The sequence below is a fragment of the Procambarus clarkii genome, chromosome 38, assembly GCF_040958095.1.
Source record: "Procambarus clarkii isolate CNS0578487 chromosome 38, FALCON_Pclarkii_2.0, whole genome shotgun sequence".
Lineage (NCBI taxonomy): Eukaryota > Metazoa > Arthropoda > Malacostraca > Decapoda > Cambaridae > Procambarus > Procambarus clarkii.
Window position 1 is genome coordinate 1328582 of NC_091187.1, and position 6653 is coordinate 1335234.

The 6653-nt window shown below is 32.2% G+C and overlaps 1 long non-coding RNA gene across 1 annotated transcript; it reads left to right on the forward strand.

The window, feature by feature from the left end:
- The first annotated feature begins 1344 nt into the window (after positions 1 to 1344).
- On the forward strand, positions 1345 to 5546 carry LOC138372203 (uncharacterized). Its single transcript, XR_011230730.1, has 3 exons — positions 1345 to 1682; positions 4126 to 4232; positions 5393 to 5546. It is a non-coding gene; the product is annotated as an uncharacterized lncRNA (long non-coding RNA).
- Positions 5547 to 6653: the final 1107 nt, after the last annotated feature.

A 6653-nucleotide genomic window follows, 5' to 3' on the forward strand; every position in this document is an offset into this window, starting at 1 on the left:
TATTAGGATTATATATTAGTGAATCATATTAGTGATTCAATTATTATGGTCATAAAACAATAAACAAATAGTTTTGGTGTTATTACACTCTATTCACAGGTTATATATAAGTATCTGCATGTTTTGTTCACCATTACAAACCACTAAGTTGGTTTGATTTTTGTTGAGATTGTTATTTATGATAAGATTCCTTACGTTATCTGAGAATGAAGCTATGTCGGTATTGGGAAATCTATAGATGGCACTTATAGTCAAGGAGGATTTAAGGGATTTACTGGAGAACTTGGCAAAGGTATATTCACAATAGTCGTCTCTATTACTAATGAGACTATTGCAGATGAAGGTATCTTTGTAAGATATTGCTATGCCACCTCCTTTTTTTATTAGGCCTGCAGTTGTGAATGGCTTTATTATCACCTTCATTGTATTATCACCTGACCTAATGCGGGTATAAAATCAACTAATATATATATATATATATATATATATATATATATATATATATATATATATATATATATATATATATATATATATATATATATATATATATATATATATATATAATATATATATATATATATACATATATATATATATATATATATATATATATATATATATATATATATATATATATATATATATATATATATATATATATATATATATATATATATATTCAAAATTCGTCAGTGTACTACATTTTTGTTGTTGCTTTTAGGTGATGCTTTTAACCAGTGTACGTGGGTCTGATTGTGCAACCACAGTTCGAAGAATAATGAAGATATGAACAAACGGCCTGTGGTCACTATACAGTCTGGAAGGGCAAAAGAAGAAATTGGCATTTCTACAAAAACAAGAACTATATAATGTTATTTTAAGTAAGTAACCAAAAAATTAAATAATTTTTTTAAAGTTTAAAATTCACTTAAAAATGTAAATTTTAAGTTAAAAAATTTTAACCAAAAAACTTGATATTTTTCATATTTGGAACCATTCCATAATCCCAAGCATAAATGATTATATTTCTATCACTTGCTCTTAAGATTGTTTCATTTAATAGAGGTTGGGCATAATTGTTCTCTGCTGCTAATAGAACTGACTGACTTAGCTATAGGAAAATGTAAAATTAATTGGTTTATCCATTACAGTATTTTGCAGTTTATTTCATGATCCTGTGCTTAATACTTGCATAAATAGTAGATTACAAAATGCATTTTTATATCATTAGTATTGAATAATAATAATGCAAATAATTGACTTATAAATGATGTACAATTAATTGGTAGGTGATATTATATTATTAATATTTTTTCATTCTTGCAAAGCCTTAACAAAGTCATTAACATGTTAATATAAACTTGATCACCTTCCACTTATTTTCTCATGTGCTACCTACATGTACAAAACCTTATTCCTAAATGCATATTTTGTTCTGAAACTTGTCCTTTATATGTTGTGTATCACCATCTCTGGAGAGTTTTATCTGATTGATGTATAAATTACTTTTAATTTTACAGAATATTATTGTTATACTGAATTTATTATTATATAAATAACTTAATTTTACAGAATCATCTATCAACGCACATCCACAAGTTGAGGAGGAGGATGTGACCTTCCAGATGTCTGAAGTACTGAAACAGGCACCAAACAGGCCTGGTGGATCTAGGTACAAGGTAAAATAATTTATTTTTTTTTTTTTTTTTTTTTTTTACTAATTGTCCGATATATATATATATATATATATATATATATATATATATATATATATATATATATATATATATATATATATATATATATATATATATAATATATACATATATATATATATATATATATATATATATATATATATATATATATATATATATATATATATATAATGTGTCGTACCTAGTAGCCAGAACGCACATCTCAGCCTACTATGCAAGGCCCGATTTGCCTAATAAGCCAAGTTTTCTTGAATTAATGTTTTTTCGACTACCTAACCTAACATTTTCAGCTACCTAACCTATCCTATAAAGATAGGTTAGGTTCGGTCATATATCTCTATTAATTTTAACTCCAATAAAAAAAGAATTGACCTCATACATAATGAAATGGATAGCTTTATCATTTCATAAGAAAAAAAATAGAGAAAATATATTAATTCATGAAAACTTGGCTTATTAGGCAAATCGGGCCTTGCATAGTAGGCTGAAAAGTGCGTTCTGGCGACTAGGTACGACATATATATATATATATATATATATATATATATATATATATATATATATATATATATATATATATATATATATATATATATATATATATATATATAATATCTCTATCACATCTATATCACTTTGTGCTTTAGCCCTGGTGGAGCTTGGTCCACCAGGCTGTTGTTTGGAGTGGCCCGCAGATCCACATACAGTCTGCATATGATATACAGTCTGTTGATCAATTAAACTACAGTAGTTAGTTTTTATCATCCGAATGCACCAATATGTGTTCATTCTTCCCAGATGAAGGAACTAGGTAATATTCATCATCTGAATGCACCATCTGATGCTTTAACACACTCATGATACACGAGAGGTTTAAAAAACTTTTAAAACTTTTAAAACTTTTTGACCTATGTATTTAAAAGCAATTCTAAAGTTAAAAAGTGTAGCATAGGCCCCTCGCAGAATGTTCTTAATATGATCCTCAGGTTATAGTTTTCTATCTAAAACCACCCCTAGATCTCTTTCTTGATCAGAATTCTTTATAGATCTCAGTGGCTCGATCATAGAAACTGCTCTAAATCCTTGTTGGCCTGGATTGTGGAGGTCATTGGTCTCTATAAAACTAGTAATCTGACTCCTGATCACTCTCAAATAATTTTATTATGTGGGATGTTAGTGCAACTGGTCTATAATTCTTTGCCAATGCTTGTGTTGTGTTGTGTTGTTTTGGTAGTGATGTGCAATGTGTTGTTTTGGTAGTGATTCGTCCAGTTCTGGTAGTAGTGCGGTTGTTGTGTAGTGTAGTACTTGTGTGCTTGTTAATGACTTGTATTCCAGTCTTGTGGGTATCTCCTTTCCCCTACGGGCCAACTGCTTTGTTCTTACCTAGCATTTTGCTTTGTTTGGGTATGAATGTTTGTGTGCCGTATATTTTGCAAAATTTGCCATATATCTCATTATTTACTCCTCTGCCTAGCAACAAGTCTGTCTAATTATACTCATTAACTGTTTTTCAAAGTTCCCCATAGTGTCCTTTATTGAAATCGAGTTCATGAACCGTTTCAATGTTCTTATTTTCTTCTAGATTATATCTTAAAGTATATTTAAATGTTATTGTTATTAAATGTTATTGTGACATTGCATTGCAATTGAGCTATGTTGTTTACCATACCGTTCATTTCGTGAGTATAAGTATAGATGCCACACTTGTGACAGGTAAAACCATGCCTTTTTTGAAAAACAGCACCGTCTGTTGCACGTAAGAGCAACCCACACTATATTATGTTGCGATATTATTTCAATATTTCCGATTGTATTGATAATTTGAATTTTCATAGATTTCAATTTATTTTCATTTCGATTTAATAATTTTGTGTGACATTGCATTGAAATTGAGCTGTGTTGTTTACCATACTGTTCATTTCATGAGTATAGTTTATTTTTTTATTTTTTTCATTTCATTTTTTTAGCTGTTCTTATTTTTCAGTGATGGGAATATCAGATCATTTGATGTTCCCAATTTTCTGATGGAAGCATCAGACCATTATAGAATGCATCGGATGAGGTAGTTTGGAATGGTGGGGAGGACGAGAGGGGGGTATGGTGGGGAAGACGAGGGGACAGAGGAGAGGGTAATGGTGGGGAGGACGAGGGGACTGGGGAGTTGGGGATGGTGGGGACAGGGGAATGCTGGGGAGGACAAAGGGACAGGTGAATGGGAGATGGTGGGGGAGGAAGAAGGACAGGGGAGGGGAAAATGGTAAGGAGGACGATGGGACAGGGAAGTGGGAATAGTGGGGATGATGTGGGGACAGGGAAGTGGGAAGGACGAGAGGACTGTGGAATGGGGAAAAGCAAAGTGAATTATAATTATATATATTAATTAATTCTTATAAATTTCCAGAAGCCTGTATCAACACCCACACTAATGCAACTGAAAGAGATGTTGAGACAAGTATTGCTGATATGTTGAAGAACGCCCCAAACAAACTCGGTGGAAACAGATACAAGGTAAAGTTTGCCAATTTGCTGTAGTCTAATTCAATTTCTTTTTAGTAATCTTCGAGAACATTTATGCTATGAATAAGATAAAATAATGTAACTGATTTTGATTTATTTACTATTTATTATTTATTTACCGTTATTAGTATAATAGATCTCGTAATAATTTTGCAAAAATAATGGCATTTACTATTTTAAAAAGCTCGGGTGCAGGGGGGGGGGTTATGTAAAAGCCTGGTTTGTGCCTCGGAGAGGCTATGGGATCCAGTAAGATCGTCCTTCCTTTCCTCCCTAGAATCTGGATGTAGCAGGTGCTCAATTGTCAAAAGTGAAAAATTGGTTTTGTCTTCCGAATGCACCATTTGTGTAAATTTGCTAATAATCTTTTAAAAATAGTAAATGCCATTATTTTTGCAAAATTATTACGAGATCTATTATACTAATAACGGTTTGATAAAATACAGTAGACTGCCTACTGGATAATAGTTCCAGTCCACCTGTAGACAGGGATCTCACATCAGCTTGTATATTATACAAGGATAAGATTTGATTTACTTTTGTATTTATATGCATATATGCATTTATATGCATTATTCTCTAGAATAATAGATCTCGTAATAATTTTGCAAAAATAGTGGCATTTACTATTTTAAAAAGCTCAGGTGCAGGGGGGGGGGGGTTTGTGTAAAAGCCTGGTTTGTGCCTCGGAGAGGCTATGGGATCCAGTAAGATCGTCCTTCCTTTCCTCCCTAGAATCTGGATGTAGCAGGTGCTCAATTGTCAAAAGTGAAAAATTGGTTTTGTCTTCCGAATGCACCATTTCTGTAAATTTGCTAATAATCTTTTAAAAATAGTAAATGCCATTATTTTAGCCTGAGTATGGTAAGTGTTGCTGAATTTTTTTAGCCTTGTACATATGTCTTTTGATTAGTTTTTTTGCAGATGAAGGAAGGTGGGGTGGCACATAATTGATTGTTCAGTGTTATGTTTAAGGTACAAATAAAACAAAAGCAAAAGTTACTCAAATTCGTTGATTTTTGTAATAGTTAAGAAGGAAAATATTTTAATGCTATTTATTTAATACAGTTGGAAATTAGAAAATCTAATGTTGAGATTGAAAGATATATATTATTCTCTATTACCTTACAGCTTATGCATTATTTTAACAGGTCCAGACGCTGTCTCAAATGGGCGGTGCAAGCTGTGGAGACACAGTGAGACGAATGATGAGGAGGATAGGGACCTATGGGGTCTGGTCTCAGTATTCACTCGTTGGGCGCAAGAGGAAACGTGTCTTCAAAACCTTGGATATTTGTAATGTAATAATAAGTACGTAAATTTGACATTTTTTTGGATTATATATATGTCTGCATGTATTATGTATTATACTTGCATGCTTGTTAATGACTTGTATTCTAGTCTTGTGGGTATCTCCTTTCTCCTACGGGCCAAATGCTTTGTTCTTACCTAGCATTTTGCTTTGTTTGGGTATGAATGTTTGTGTACCTTCATTGTATATTTTGCAAAATTTGCCATATATCTCATTACTCCTCTGCCTAGCAACAAGTCTGTCTAATTATACTCAATAACTATTTTTCAAAGTTCCCCATAGTGTCCTTTATTGAAATAGAGTTCATGAACCGTTTCAATATCCTTATTTTCTTCTAGATTATATCTTAAAGTATATTTAAATGTTATTGTGACATTGCATTGCAATTGAGCTGCGTTGTTAACCATTCTGTTCATTTCATGAGTATATTTTATTTTCTATTTTTTCATATCATTTTTTTTATCTGTTTTTATTTTTCAGTGATGGGAATATCAGATCATTTGATGTTCCCATCAGAAAATTGGGAAAGTCAGATCTTTTGATGTTCCCAATTTTCAGATGGAAGCATCAGACCATCATGGAATGCATGGGATGAGGTAGTTTAGAATGGTGGGGAGGACGACAGGGGGGATGGTGGGGAAGACGAGGGAACAGAGGAGAGGGTAATGGTGGGGAGGACGAGGGGACAGGGGAATGGAGAATGCTGGGGAGGACAAAGGGGACGAGGGGACGGAGGAAGACTGGAGAACAGGGGAACACCTAAATAAAAGCCAACAATGTTATTACTCTGTGGCTTCTTGTCTCCTGACAAAAAGAATTATAATTATATATATTAATTAATTCTTATAACTTTCCAGAAGCCTGTATCAACACCCACACTAATGCAACTGAAAGAGATGTTGAGACAAGTATTGCTGATATGTTGAAGAACGCCCCAAACAAACTCGGTGGAAACAGATACAAGGTAAAGTTTGCCAATTTGCTGTAGTCTAATTCAATCTCTTTTTAGTAATCTTTGTGAACATTTATGCTATGAATAAGATAAAATAATGTAATTGATTTTGACTAAATATGTAGATATATTTAATTTTCTGAGCACT